Consider the following 14,127-nt stretch of genomic DNA (forward strand, 5'->3'; position numbering starts at 1 on the left):
AAATCTCAGGAAATTTAAACAGACAATGCAATCTTCAGGGACCAGCACAAATTCTGCCCCCCAAAAAATAAATCTTCTATGATGTACAAGTGTCTCATTCTATTAACAATGAGTAACACAATTTATTTTCATACGTTACATGTAGGTTTTAATATTGACTTACAAGACAGCAGGGGCTAGAGATAAATTAGAGGAGTAAGGCACTTGCCTTGCATGCAACTTGCATGTTTGACTCTCTTCTCTTCTTCTCTCCCCACTCCCTCTCTCTCACACACAACTTATCTTGCCTAACTATAGAAACAGTTATTCTAATACTTTATAGTGATTCCCTTTAGAAAGGGAAATTTTTTTGAAGGGGGTCACACCCTGTGGCTATACGCTTAGAAATCACTCCTGGCCTTGGGGGACCATATGGGACAAGCCCTACTGCTGTGCTACCATTCTAGCCCGGAAATTTTTATTTAAAAAGATATTAATTTTGGGGCCGGAGAGATAGCACAGTGGTGTTTGCCTTGCAAGCAGCCGATCCAGGACCTAAGGTGGTTGGTTCGAATCCCGGCATCCCATATGGTTCGCCATGCCTGCCAGGAGCTATTTCTGAGCAGATAGCCAGGAGTAACCCCTGAGCACTACCGGGTGTGGCCCAAAAACCAAAAAAAAAAAAAGTATATAGAATTTTAGTGGGGCCGGAGAGATAGCATGTAGGTAGGTCATTTGCCTAGCATGCAGAAAGACAGTGGTTCGAATCCCCACATCCCAGATGGTCCCTGGAGCCTGCCAGGAGGGATTTCTGAGCTTAGAGCCAGGAGTAACCCCCCCCCAAAAAATATAGAGAGAAAATTTTAAGTAACCATATCAAATGAACACAAAGACTAAACGCAGACTGTCTAGCTTCAGTGTTGTTTAAATGACTGTTCTTTGCCCACATATTTTTCTTCTGATCTCATCTTTATCATATCATTATAGATACCATCCCAACTAATCACTGGTGCTAGGAGCCCTGGATTCAAAGTCCAAGTTGAACACTATGCTCTTTGCCTCTCTCTTATTATGCTACCCCTACATTCTGTTAATGGATAAAAGTTTTTCAAACTTAGGACTTCTGGTTGTTTTTGTTGTTGTTGTTTGTTTGTTTGTTTTTGGTTTTTGGGAGCAGCACTCAGGGGTTACTCCTAGCTCTATGCTCAGAAATTGCCCCTGGCAGGCTCAGGGGACTATATGGGATGCCAGGATTCGAACCAATGTCCTTCTGCATGCAAGGCAAACACCTTACCACTGTGCTATCTCTCCAGCCCCATGACTACTTGTTTTTGAGAGTTATTTAGAATTTATAAAACCAAATTTCAGGTTTGGAAGTACTTGACAAACTTTATTGGAAAACCAAGAAAAATACCCAGGCCACTTAATAATAATATATGTATATATTACTTAAGAAGCAGAACTGAGAATACATAACTCTTATATGTCCAGGTTTTCTGATTTCACTAGAAATCTTTCCTATCCTCCATTATTCACCTATTTAGAAATGTTCAATAACCCCCAATTAAAGGATGGGAAAAACAAACAAATTCTCATTCTTGAAAAGCTTTGAAACTCAGATACTAAAAGCAAAACTCAGGGCAGTCAAGTTTACTTACTAGATTTTCCATCATGCCTTCTCCCAAAAGAAATTTTCATCAGCTTCCCATAAAAAGTAAGAATGAGGAGCCAGAAGTCTGCATCCAACCAGCTCCACAGATTTACTCTGCTCTCAAAAGAAAGGTATACCACGCTGTGAAAAATATGGGTACAGGGTTCACCTAAATGACTGCTGGTAATCTCAGGAGGAAGAGGCGGGCCAAGTCCCTGCCCTGACAATGCCACACCTCCTAGGCCCGTCACTTACATCCTACTTCACCTGTGGCCCTCTTCGCCACTCCTCTATGACTCTCTGAAGAGACACCAACTGGACCAAAACTCCAGGTATTCCAGTATTTGGTCTAGTATGACCAGGACATTTTTAGGTGCAACCTCACCACTGCTTTCTCTTATTTCACAAAGACCTGCCAGCTGAAACCACACCCACAAATGCTGAAATTTCAGCAATAATCTTGGAATTCCTGGACTGGTGGCCACACATTTGCAGTTCCACCACAACTCCATTTTTGTTTAATACTGTCATCTCTATTGGAACACACCAATTAAGATGGCAATGAATAGCCAAAGGCATCTAATGCTCAGAAATAAATGAAGTAACAGTATGGTTAGCTAGCAACAAGAGCTTACTAAACCTTCGGACAATGACCTAAGTGATCTCACTGATGAACCTTATATTTGTAAATTTGTTTGTCTCTGTACTTTTTCGTTTCCCCTCTTTCCTTTTTTTTTTTTTTTTTGGTTTTGAGTCACAAGTGGTGATGCTCAGGTGTTACTCTGGACTAAGCACTCAGAAATCATTCTGGCTTGGGGGACCAAATGGGATGCGGGGGATCAAACCAAGGTCTGTCCTGGGTCAGCTGTGTGCAAGGCAAGCAACCTACCACTGCACTACCACTCTAGCTCTTCTTTCCTCTCTTTAATAATTTTGCTCCTGCTTATCTGGAAACAAATGTATTATAATCAATTATGTCAACTATCTCATATGTGCTCTTTAAATAAAGTCAATTAAGAAAAATGTGGCCGGAGTGACAGCACAGCGGTAGGGCATTTGCCTTGCATGCGGCCAACCTGGGACAGATCCAGATTCGATCCCTGTCATCCCATATGGTCTCCCGAGACTGCCAGGGGTGATTCTTGAATACAGAGCCAGGAATAACCGCTGAGTGCAGCTAGGTGTGGCCCCAAAATAATACCCCCCCAAAAGGAGGAGCCAGAGATAGTACACAGGTAAAATGTTTGCCTTGTATGCAGTTGAGCTGAGTTTGATCCCCAGCACCCCATGTGGTACCCCAAGTCCTGCCATGAGTGATACCCAGGCAGAGTCAGTAGCAAACCCTGAACATAGCCAGGTGTGTCCCATGCACCAAAATATAAACTACTAAGAATAGCAAAGGACTACAATTATATTTGTGTAACATGTAATATCGGTGTATAGCACAATTGTATAAATGTAATGAACAATCATTATTATCGAAAACTGTAGCTGGAGGGGCAGAGCAATAGCACAGCGGGAAAGGCATTTGCCTAGCACACAGACAACTTGGATTCGATCTCTGACATACAATATGGTTTCCTAAGACTGCCAGTAGTAATTTCTGAATGCAGAACCAGGAGTGACCCCCTGAGCACCAACGAGTATGCTCCCTTTAAAAATAAAAACAATCTATAGCTTAAGGACAGAGAGCTCAAACAGAGGTTTAGGCTCTTGCCCTGCATCCCAGAGAACTTGTCTGAAATCCTTTCAGCACATATGGTTCCAGAAGCACAGCTAGAGGTCACTCCTGAGCAGAGCCAGAGTCAGAATTAGCACCTGAGCAGCACCAGGTGTTGCTCCAAAACTAAACAAAAAATTGTAACTAACAGTAAAATCACACCAACAGCTAAAATAGAGGAGTGTATTGTCAACAAATGGGTTGGAAACCAATATGTGAATATGTGTTTATGAACTCTTATTTGCATCAAAAAAGGGTAGTAAAGCTCTTTTGAGTGGCCAGAGCAATAGCACAGCAGTAGGGCATTTGCCTTGCATGTGGCCTAACCGGGAAAGACCCAGGATCGCATAGGTCCCCTGAGCCGGCCAGGAGCAATTTCTGAGCACAGAATCAGAAGTAACCCCTGAGCACAGCTGGGTGTGGCCCCAAAACCAATCAATCAAGTTAAAAAATCAAGAAAGAATAGCTCTTTTGAAGAATCCCAAATATAATTTCAAACCTTGCAATATTAGAATTATACAACACAATATATATTAAGCATACATTCTGCTTAAGGCATACCTGACTTCCTTAATCCATTAATCTTCTCTGGATTCAGAGTTTAATTATCTTCCTCATGAGGAAGTGGCTATGCCAGAATTTAAAAAATAAATAGGTGTACTTAATTTCAAAGTTCAGGTTACTATTAAATACCACCACTACTGCCACTACCAAAGCATAATACTGGTTACTGTTACAGATTAGCAAAGCATAAATCATTTCTTTTCTTGGGGAGGCCACACACAGCAGTGCTCAAGGAAGCATGTGGTGCTAAGGACTTCCTACATGCAAGAATAAGCTCAGCCTGCCAAGCTCTCTCAAGCCCCTCAGCACTTTGTAGTATTTAGTAAGAACTTTTACTATGCCCTGTAAACTAGGTTTTAAAAATCGGCAGGTTCTCTCCCCATAGGGCTACAAACAGAAAGTCTCTAAAGTAAGTGCTCACCTGGTCCATTTTCTTTTCAGTTGGTTCCACAGTTTCTATGGCTGCCCAGCATAGTAATATTTTGAACATGCAAACAATGTACAGTGTGAGCATAGCAACCATACAACTCAGTTCAAATTTCAGCTATAATTTCCATTGTCACCAGAAGTATACTCTCACTTCCTACTCATCATAATAAGTGTTTTTTTTAAGTTTTAATTTGGAAAGAATAGTTCCACATTAATGATACAACCCAAAATCCAAGCTCCAAGTAATTTTGCTAAGCAAAAAATTAAATGCAGGTTGGTTGGCAGGGCAAAGTGTGTCCCTAGGACACTAGGAAACATTACCCAAATCAATACAATGTCACTCCACGTACAGAGTATAAGTATGACGCATAGGGAATTCTAAGCAGAAAAAGAGAATGTCCATGTTTCCTCAGTACTTTAAATAAACAAAATTAAATTGGACCCTGAGAACTAGTTTAACAGAACAATAACACCTTCAAACGTTAGCACTGTTGGGTGAGAAACCCCCAAATCAAAAAATTTAATTTTTTTAAATCTCCTGGAAATTAACAAATTACTGCTGAGACACACCTACCACTTCTTTTAAAAACTGAGCTCGAATACATTCGACTACAGCACGCCTCTCTTATCCCTCAGAGATTGGACTGGGGGAGTCCTATCAGTCCAACCCTCCCACTCAGCCCATTTCTCAGAGAAGGGGGCCGGGCGTCGCCCACTGTGAAACACTCAGCAAAAAGATGATGTGCGTAGGTACTCCAGAAGCTGCAGCCAACAGCTTTACTTTAAATCCTCATTTGTAGATAAGGTACTAAACAGAAAGATTTTTCGAATCCATGAACATGAATACACATATACTTCAACCCTACCTTGAAGAGGACAATAGTAAACAAAGTTCAGAGGATAGAATTGCCAAAACCAGACAAAGTCTAGGGGACAGAGAGATAGCATGGAGGTAGGGCATTTGCCTTGCATGCAGAAGGACGGTGGTTCGAATCCCAGCATCCCATATGGTCCCCGAAGCCTGCCAGGTGCGATTTCTGAGCATAGAGTCAGGAAGAACTGCTGAGTGCTGCCAGGTGTGACCCAAAAGCCAAAAATAAAATAAAATAAAATAAAAAATAAGACAAAGTTTACTCTACAAGAGTTTCAACAAATGTCAGAAATAACTCTAAAAAATTATTTTTAAAAAAGCTAGCAGCTCACAACAGTAGAAACAATTTTCTTTGTTTTATTAGATTTTTATTATTGTCATTTTATTAGATTGTTTGGGGGCCACACCTAGAGGCGCTTAGGGGTTACTCCTGGCTCTGCTCTCAGAAATCACTCCTGGCAGGCTCAGGGGACCATATGAAATGCCAGAGATTGAACCCAGTTCAGCCACATGCAAGGTAAATGCCCTATCTGCTGTGCTATCACTCCAACCCCTCATTTCATTAGATATTTTTATTTTGTTTTCTTGTTTCGTTTTGTTTTTGTCACACCCAGCAGCACTCAGGTTATTTCTGGCTCTTTGCTCAGAAATCGCTCTTGGCAGGCTTGGGGGACCACATGGGATGCAGGGAATTGAACCAGGGTCTGTCATGTGTTGGCTGTATGCAAGGCAAACACCCTACCGCTGTGCTATTGCTCTGGCCCCTCATTAGATATTTTTTAAAGGAAATCTATTTTACGTGTCATCCTTGCACAGGGACCATGCTAATCTTCTCTGTATCGTTCCAATTTTAGTATATGTGCTGCCAAAGAGAGCACAAAAGGAAATCTAAATTTAAAAATTCCATAGCTGGCAAAGCTTAATGACCAAAATAGTTATCAGGAAATTTTCAATGATTCTCATTTCAGGGTTATTGGACAAATGATACCTGACAGTAATTTTTCTCTCCAAAGTAGTACTGTGTATCAATCTTGAGCCACTATAAACAAATCTAATAATATAAGGGCACCTAATAGCTATAACAACAATGACTGACTAGTTCATTTTAGAGAAATGTTTAATTCTTATATGAATTTAATGTTAATTAATTGTATTGATTTTATTAATATTAATAGATATTAAGAGATAGCATGAAGGTAAAGTATTTGCCTTGCATGCAAAAGAACAGTGGTTCGAATCCCGGCAACCCATATGGTCCCCTGAGCCTGCCAGGAGTGATTTCTGAGTGTAGAGCCAGGAGTAACTCCTGAGCGCTGCGGGGTGTGACCCAAAAACCAAAAAAAAAAAAAAAAATTTTTTAATTAATTAAATTCTTATAGAGAAAGGTTCGACAATCATGTGAGGGGGGCAAGGAATCAGTTCCAGTAATTTTCAGCCAAGGTGCCAGTTATTCAACATCAGGACCCAAGGACACAACGCTGGGAAGCCCTGTGGTGTCCGGGATTGCCTAGGCAGGTGATGCCAAGGGCCTTCAGGATGGTACCTGGTGATAATTACAGGACTATATGGTGCCAGGGATCAAATCAGAGTCAGCCAAATGTGAGGTACACATCTTAGCCCTGTGTGATTACTCAAATGCTAAATTCATTAATGACAGAATTAGCTAAAATGCACTAATGCAGAGGGTGGGTTTTTTTTTTTTTTTTTTGATTGGGGCCACACCTGGCAGTGCTCAGTGAATACTCCTGGCTCTGAAGTCAAACCCAGATAGGCCACGTAAAAGGCAAACACCCTGCCTGCTGTACTATTTTCGCTCTGGCACTACTAAGCCAATAGTTCTTTAAAGGTAGGAACTAGGGGCCAGAGTGATGATAGCAGAGCAGGTGCTCTTGCCTCGCATGTGACCGACCCATGTTTGATCTCCGGCATTCCATATGGTCCCTTGGAGCCTGACAAGAGTGATTTCTGAATGCAGAGCCAGAAGTAACCCTTGAGAGCAGCCGGGTGTGACCCAAAACCATAAATAAGCAAACAAAGGCAGGAACCAGGTAAGACTTTAAGTCTTTTTTGGGGGGGCCACACCCGGTGACGCTCGGAGTTATTCCTGGCTATGCACTCAGAAATCGTTCCTGGCTTGGGGGGACCATAAGGGACTCGGGGTGGGGGGAATCGAATCCAGGTCCATCCTGGGTCAGCCTCGTGCAAGGCAAATGCCCTACCGCTGAGCCATTGCTCTGGCCCCAAGACTTTGAGTCTTAGTATTACATAGAAAGCCTCTAATGTGGGGCCGGAGAGATAGCATGGAGGTAAGGCGTTTGCCTTTCATGCAGGAGGTCATCGGTTCGAATCCCGGCGCCCCATATGGTCCCCTGTGCCTGCCAGGAGCAATTTCTGAGCCTGGAGCCAGGAATAACCCCTGAGCACTGCCAGGTGTGACCCAAAAACCAAAAAAAAAAAAAAAAAGAAAAGAAAGCCTCTAATGTGTAGAAACTGAAAAAATAGTGGGTACTCCTAGCTTACTAAGGAAAGTCCAACTAGACAAAACTGTCTCCCTTCTAGGGCTCAGGAGACAGCTCAAAGAAGGGCTAGATTTGATCCTAAGGAATTGTAGTGGCATCTTGTTCTGCCTCAGATTTCTATGTCTTCCTACAAACTGAGAAAAAATAAAAAGTGGATGGTACCAGAGGCAAAGCACTCTCATGAGCATTGAGTGAAAAATAAAAAATGATCAGACTTACACACCCAACTCAAAGCTAATGACAACAGAATAAAGAGACCCAAACCACAACAAGCTATACACAAGAGGGACCTGTTACACTAGCAGTCAGATGGCTAAGGGTGGAGGTATGGGATCCATGCTGGGAACAGTGGCGGAGGGAGGTCATCAGTGGTGGTGGAAATTGCCCTAATTCACTCTCACTATATACCTTAAATATAACTTAGAAAGACTTGTAATTTACATTGGTCTCAATAAAAATTAAAAAGTTCTAGGTTCAATTCAATTCCAAAAAATATTTTCCCCTGAAGGCATTAATTATCCCTCACCTAAACTTGCCCCAAATTTTAGTTCTACAGGCTGAGTAAATAATGGAGAGAAATTGTATTAATTCATTTCTATCAAAATACTGGAAGATTAAGATATCTCGCATACTGAATATTGTACTTAAGAAAGAACTAATACAACAGCCACATGAGAGAATAAATTTTCCATTGCCTAACTTCAGCACAAAAACATTTAAAGCAGTCTAGTTGCAGAAAATATTTCCTTCCTCTTTCCCCTTCTTACAAGTAACTTGTCTTTCGCTTCTTACCACTTCTATTTTTGCAGATTCAGGATATTTTGTTCTTGAGCAGAATATTCTGACATTGTACTTTCCTTATAAAATATGTAACTTTAGGTACAATAATCTTTAATATAAGTATAAATTATTCCTCTAGCAATAAATGTCCAACTTTCTTTTGGCTTGGAGGCAACATCAGAAGTGCAGAGGTGATTGCTCTGAGCTTAGGGATCACGTCCATCAAATTTGGGGAACCATGCAGCGCCAGAGGTCAAATACAGGTCTCCAGTGCACAAAGCACATGCCCAGCCCACAAAGCACATTCACTGAAAATGAAATTATGTGTTTTGTTAAAAGATCACTAACGATATGCTTTTCTAATTAAAAGAGTTTAAGGACACATCAGCTGCCTCTATAATCAAAAATGGTTAGCCAAAAAGAACTTGGCTAAATTTTAAAGTATGTTGCCAAAATAAATGAATGGTGTCAGACACTAAACCACTTTTATACCTACTATATCAAGAGATTCTGTGTGTGTGTGTGTGTGTGTGTGTGTGTGTCTGTCTGTCTGTCTGTCTGTCTGTCTGTGTTTCTCTTTTGCAACTTGAAAATTAAGCCCAGGGCCTCACATACAAAGTGGCTTCTCTACATCTGGACCAAATTGCCAGTCCTCGGGCATTAGCGTCTAAGCAGAAGAATCCTGCCAGCAGCCAATCAAAGGCCACTTTCCCTTAGTGAAATGCAGATTGTCTAGGTCCCACTGAGCACATGGAGGACACAGTGCATGTGAGCTCATGACCAATAAATACACTTCCCAAGGCTGGTGCTCTATGGTGTTGTGTTTATCTCCTGGATGCAAGAGTCACTGATAGATAAGAGAGTGTCCTGGAGAGGTAGCACAAGATTAAGGCACTTCACCTAATGGGGAGATGAAACCAGAAGACGCTCCACATCCTCCTGACTTCAACATAGGATCTGTACAGAAACCTGATAGCAACAACCGTGATTGTGAGATGCTTTTACTGGGATCACTGAGAAAGACTTTGGGGTTGGACAACCTAGTATGCCTGGAGCCTGGAGTTGGTCTTATGCCAGAGTACTTCATGGGTAAGGTCTCCCTGTTTTTAGGCCAAACTTTATCCTTTTTACTTTCCCATATTTTGTTGTGCCTAAGCAAACAACAATAACTGCCACACACATACCTTTTTTATTGCATTTTTTTAATCTTATCTTTAAAAAAAAAAGCTTACTAAACCTTCTGCTATTGTATTAATTACTTTATTGGAGATACAATAATTTTCACAAATATACTTGCTACTGAACTTTTTCTTCTTTCTTCCATTTTATTTTTTTAATTTTTTCTATTTTCTTCCTATCTATTTTAATAACTTTCTGTCATCTTGAAACAAATATATTTTGATCAGTTATGTGATGAAATCATGTGATGCATTTTCTTTAAATAAAAAAAAGATTAGGGCCCGGAGAGAGAGCACAGCAGTGTTTGCCTTGCAAGCAGCCGATCCAGGACCTAAGGTGGTTGGTACGAATCCCGGTGTCCCATATGGTCCCCTGTGCCTGCCAGGAGCTATTTCTGAGCAGACAGCCAGGAGTAACCCCTGAGCACTGCCGGGTGTGGCCCAAAAACCAAAAAAAAAAAAAAAAAAAATTAAAGGGGCAGAGCAGTGGCACAAGTGGTAGGGCATTTGCCTTGCACACACTGACAAAGGAAGGACCGCAGTTGATCTCTTGGCGTCCCGTATAATTCCCCAAGCCAGGAGCGATTTCTGAGTGTATAGCCAGGAGTAACCCTTAATCGACACCAGGTGTGGCCCAAAAACAAACAAATAAACAAACCCCCCCAAGCACCTCCCCAAAACCCCTCAGACACAGAGCCAGCGGTAGCCCCAAAGCAGTTGGGGCTAACTTCCCCATCCCAGCCCCAAATTAAAAAGTAATAGCTAGAAGACTGGGACAGTTCAATGAGCTAGCGCACATATCTTGCATGCAGAAGCCATAGATCCAATCTCCCGGGACCAGGTGGTAGCCCAAGTACTGCAGGAAGTGACCCCTGAACACCATCAAATGTGGTACAAGCCCCGGCAAAGTCATACCTACCTTGTAAAGCCACTGTGAAGCAACCATCTATATAAGCATCCATTCTCCAGTTTGAAACATTAAAGCTCCTCAACAGTGGTCAGTTCTCAACCTCTCACTGCAACACTGACTATTGCAATCACTCCCCTCTTGCATCCCTCCCCAACACACAGATTACAAAAAAAAAAAAAAAATCAAGTTGTCAATCACTTTTCAGCCAATTTATTTTATTTACTTATTGGTTTTTCAGCCACACCCAGTGACACTCAGGAGTTACTCCTGGCTATATGCTCAGAAATCGCTCCAAGGTCCATCCTAAATCAGCCGCATGCAAGGCAAATGCCCTACTGCTGTGCTCCGGCCCAATTTTATTCTAATGAAAATTTTTTCTCTGCTCTAATACAGAAAAACAAGTATTCAACCAGAGGTTATAACAAGAGGACCTGGAAGTGTCTTACTGAAAAACTCTGTGAGATGAATTACTCTGGTTTAGAAAACCCCATTCCTGCACCTCTTTCTTTAATCTAAAAACATTCATGGTTTCCCAGAGATCTTAGTTTGAGTGTCAGTATACCACGCTTCAAAGTAACTGTTGTGATAAAATTATTTGAGCAGTCATTCTGAGTTTAAACCATCTGTCTGGCATTTACTGAAGCAACTGCTAAAGATATCCTCTGCATACAAATGAGATTTTTTTCAACAAAAATGCAAAAATGTTTCCACATCTGTTGTTTTTGTTGATATGTCACCTAGATTAACAAATTCTTTGCTAGGATGAAAACAGAGAATCATTTTAATGTACACATTTTTAATGAGTCTATTAAGATGATGTCATCTTTACTAATGCTTCTCTACTAAAATTATCTATGTGTCCATGTGGATATATACACATCTAAGCCTAAAGACAGAGAAATTTCTAATAAATGAGTCTGTGACTTTCATCTTTAAACATTATGTCTGGGGCCAGAGTGATAGCACAGCAATAGGGCATTTGCCTTGCACATAGTCGACCCTTGACAAACCCAGGTTAAATCCCTGGTTTCTCATATGGTCCCCAGAGCCTGCCAGGAGTGATTGCTGAGCACAGAGCCAGAAGTAACCCCTGAGCACTGCCAGGTGTGGCCAAAAACCAAAAAAATAAATAAAATAAAATAAAAATCAACATTATGTCTAAGACTTTTAAAAAAAAAATCAATGTTTTCGGGATGTCGTGCTTCCATTTCTAAGCACACCATGGGTGGCTTACTCTTGGCTCTGTGCTTAAGGACTATGTCTGGCAGAACTTGGAAGTCCATATGGGATGCCAAGGACTGAACTCTGATGAGGCACATGCAAGGTAAGCACCCTACCTGCTATCCTACCACTCCAGCCCCAAGACTGATTTATTTTAAGGTACTCAATCATGCAATTGTAGTTAAATCCAAAATCTTCAGAGTAGATCAGCAAGCTGGAGTCACAGAAAAGAGTTACAGTTCAAGTTCAAAAGCTGGCAGAATCCCTTCCTGCTAAGTGGAGAGTTCCACTAAAGTCTTCAAGTGACAAGACAAAACCCACCCACATTATGGAGGGTAATTTGCTTTACTCAAAGTCCACCCACTTAGATCCAAAAACACCTTCACAGAAAAACCCAGAATAATATTAGAATATATTATCTAGACACCATGGCCCAATCAACGAAACACATGAAATTAATCAAGATAAATGCATCTCTTGTCAAATGTAGACATACTGTATTAAGATTTTTTAATTCAATATATAACAAGAAATGTATCATCATATCATTTCATTATTGAGCAAAGGATGTCAAAATGTAATTACATTAAAAACCAATCTGGTTTATCTTATAATGCATATGGTTTAGTCTTTGGAAACAATATCAAACATGTTTATGACATTGATGCCATGATACATGCCATGATTATCCAAAATATATCTAAGCAATGTATAAATGCACTGCAGTCACTATACTTACTATTTACTATACTATTTGTTAAATTTTTGTTAGCAGACCAGGGAATGGTCTCTGGTAATAAAAACTAGAATCTGGAGAGAGCAAGAGATACACCAAATTTCATTCACAGCAAGTTATTATTTTGTGTTTCCTAATTCATAAGCTATAGGTTTTCCTTTGTGTCTGAAATCTAGATCTACAGAACCTTCTATGCTAGACTAGAATCAGCCTGAAAATTCCACTTGTGGCATCACTCTCCCTGGCTTTCACAGTCAATAACAGATCTGGCACAAAGTAGATATACTGCAGGAGACATAACAATTTAAACTCAAGAAAAAGATAGTGCAGTAAAGAACTGCTATTTTGTCTACCTGGCAACTCCTGCTTATTTTACTATCAACACATTAACTACTTATTTGGGAAAACTGCTTCTCCTCAAATCCAACTATGCAGCTTGGGGAGGCTCCAATTATATTCAAGTCATAACTGTAAACTTATCACAAGCCAAGTCAGATTCCTTCTTCAAGATTGTTATTTATTCTAACTAAAGGAATAAAAATATGTCTATTAGAAAAACTAAGGATGTGATCCTTAGCAGTTGCCAGCAATCTGTCTACAGTCCTGCAGAAGTGCATCTGGAAGAATGACAGAGCAATGAAGAGAGAGCCAGAGATATGAGGAAGAAGTTCAAAGGAATTTTGACATTAAACAGTGCAGTTTCAATCAACCCTCATGCCTACATAAACAAACTCTCCTGAAATTTGGTTACATGAGCCAATAAATTCCCTTTTGCCTAGTCACAGCTGTATCTCTAGCACTTACAACTAATTTCTGGCGAATGTAAAATAAGGTCAAATCCTTCTAGGAGTCCTGATGCTTGGAGTACAGATGATTTTGAAAGGGGTAAAAATACCAACTTAGAAAAGTTAAGAGAGAGGTGGGTATAAGAAGCTTGTTTTATATGTAAGCCATATAAATGCATTTGCACAAATTACTGCAGGCATATTCCTAGAAAGGTATATGGTCCACAGTTGTCATGGGAGCTTCGAAAAAAAGTCCCAGTCAACAATTCACGAAAAGGGCCTGATAAATGACAAGGTGCTAAAATAAAGAAGGTTTGTAGAATTCAGTGATCTGGGGCTGGATAGCACAGTGGTAGGGCTTCTGCCTTGCACTCGTCCAATCCCAAACAGACTCCAGTTCGATTCCTGGCATCCCATATGGTCCCCCAAGCCTGCCCGGAGCGATTTCTGAGTGCAGAGCCAGAAATAACCCCTGAGCGCTGCCAGGTATGATCCAAAAACCCAACCCCCCCCCCCAAAAAAAAAGAATCCAGTGATCAATTAAAAAAATATATCCAAAAAACATAATCTACCTCTACACCACCTATTGGCATCTACCCATTAGCCCAAAATTTTACTTTGAAAAGATATGTTCATTGCAGCACTAATCACAACAACCAAACCTGGAAAGTGCCAGTTTCCAAGAATAAATGACTGGAAGGAGAAACCATGATACATATACACAGTGAAATACTACTCATCTCTAAGGAAGAATTAAATCATGCACACTGGCACTGCATGGGTC

At 40.7% G+C, this 14,127-nt stretch overlaps 1 protein-coding gene and 1 non-coding gene across 4 annotated transcripts in view; both read right to left on the bottom strand.

Moving 5' to 3' along the window:
• The window catches only part of ARHGAP12 (Rho GTPase activating protein 12), a 128,974-nt gene that overhangs the window by 74,814 nt on the left and 40,033 nt on the right, over positions 1-14,127 (bottom strand). The gene's annotated exons all lie outside the window — the stretch shown is intronic.
• On the bottom strand, positions 5,986-6,092 carry LOC126015253 (U6 spliceosomal RNA). Its single transcript, XR_007498139.1, has one exon. It is a non-coding gene; the product is annotated as a U6 spliceosomal RNA (small nuclear RNA).

The sequence above is a fragment of the Suncus etruscus genome, chromosome 7, assembly GCF_024139225.1.
Source record: "Suncus etruscus isolate mSunEtr1 chromosome 7, mSunEtr1.pri.cur, whole genome shotgun sequence".
NCBI classification, from domain to species: Eukaryota; Metazoa; Chordata; class Mammalia; order Eulipotyphla; family Soricidae; genus Suncus; species Suncus etruscus.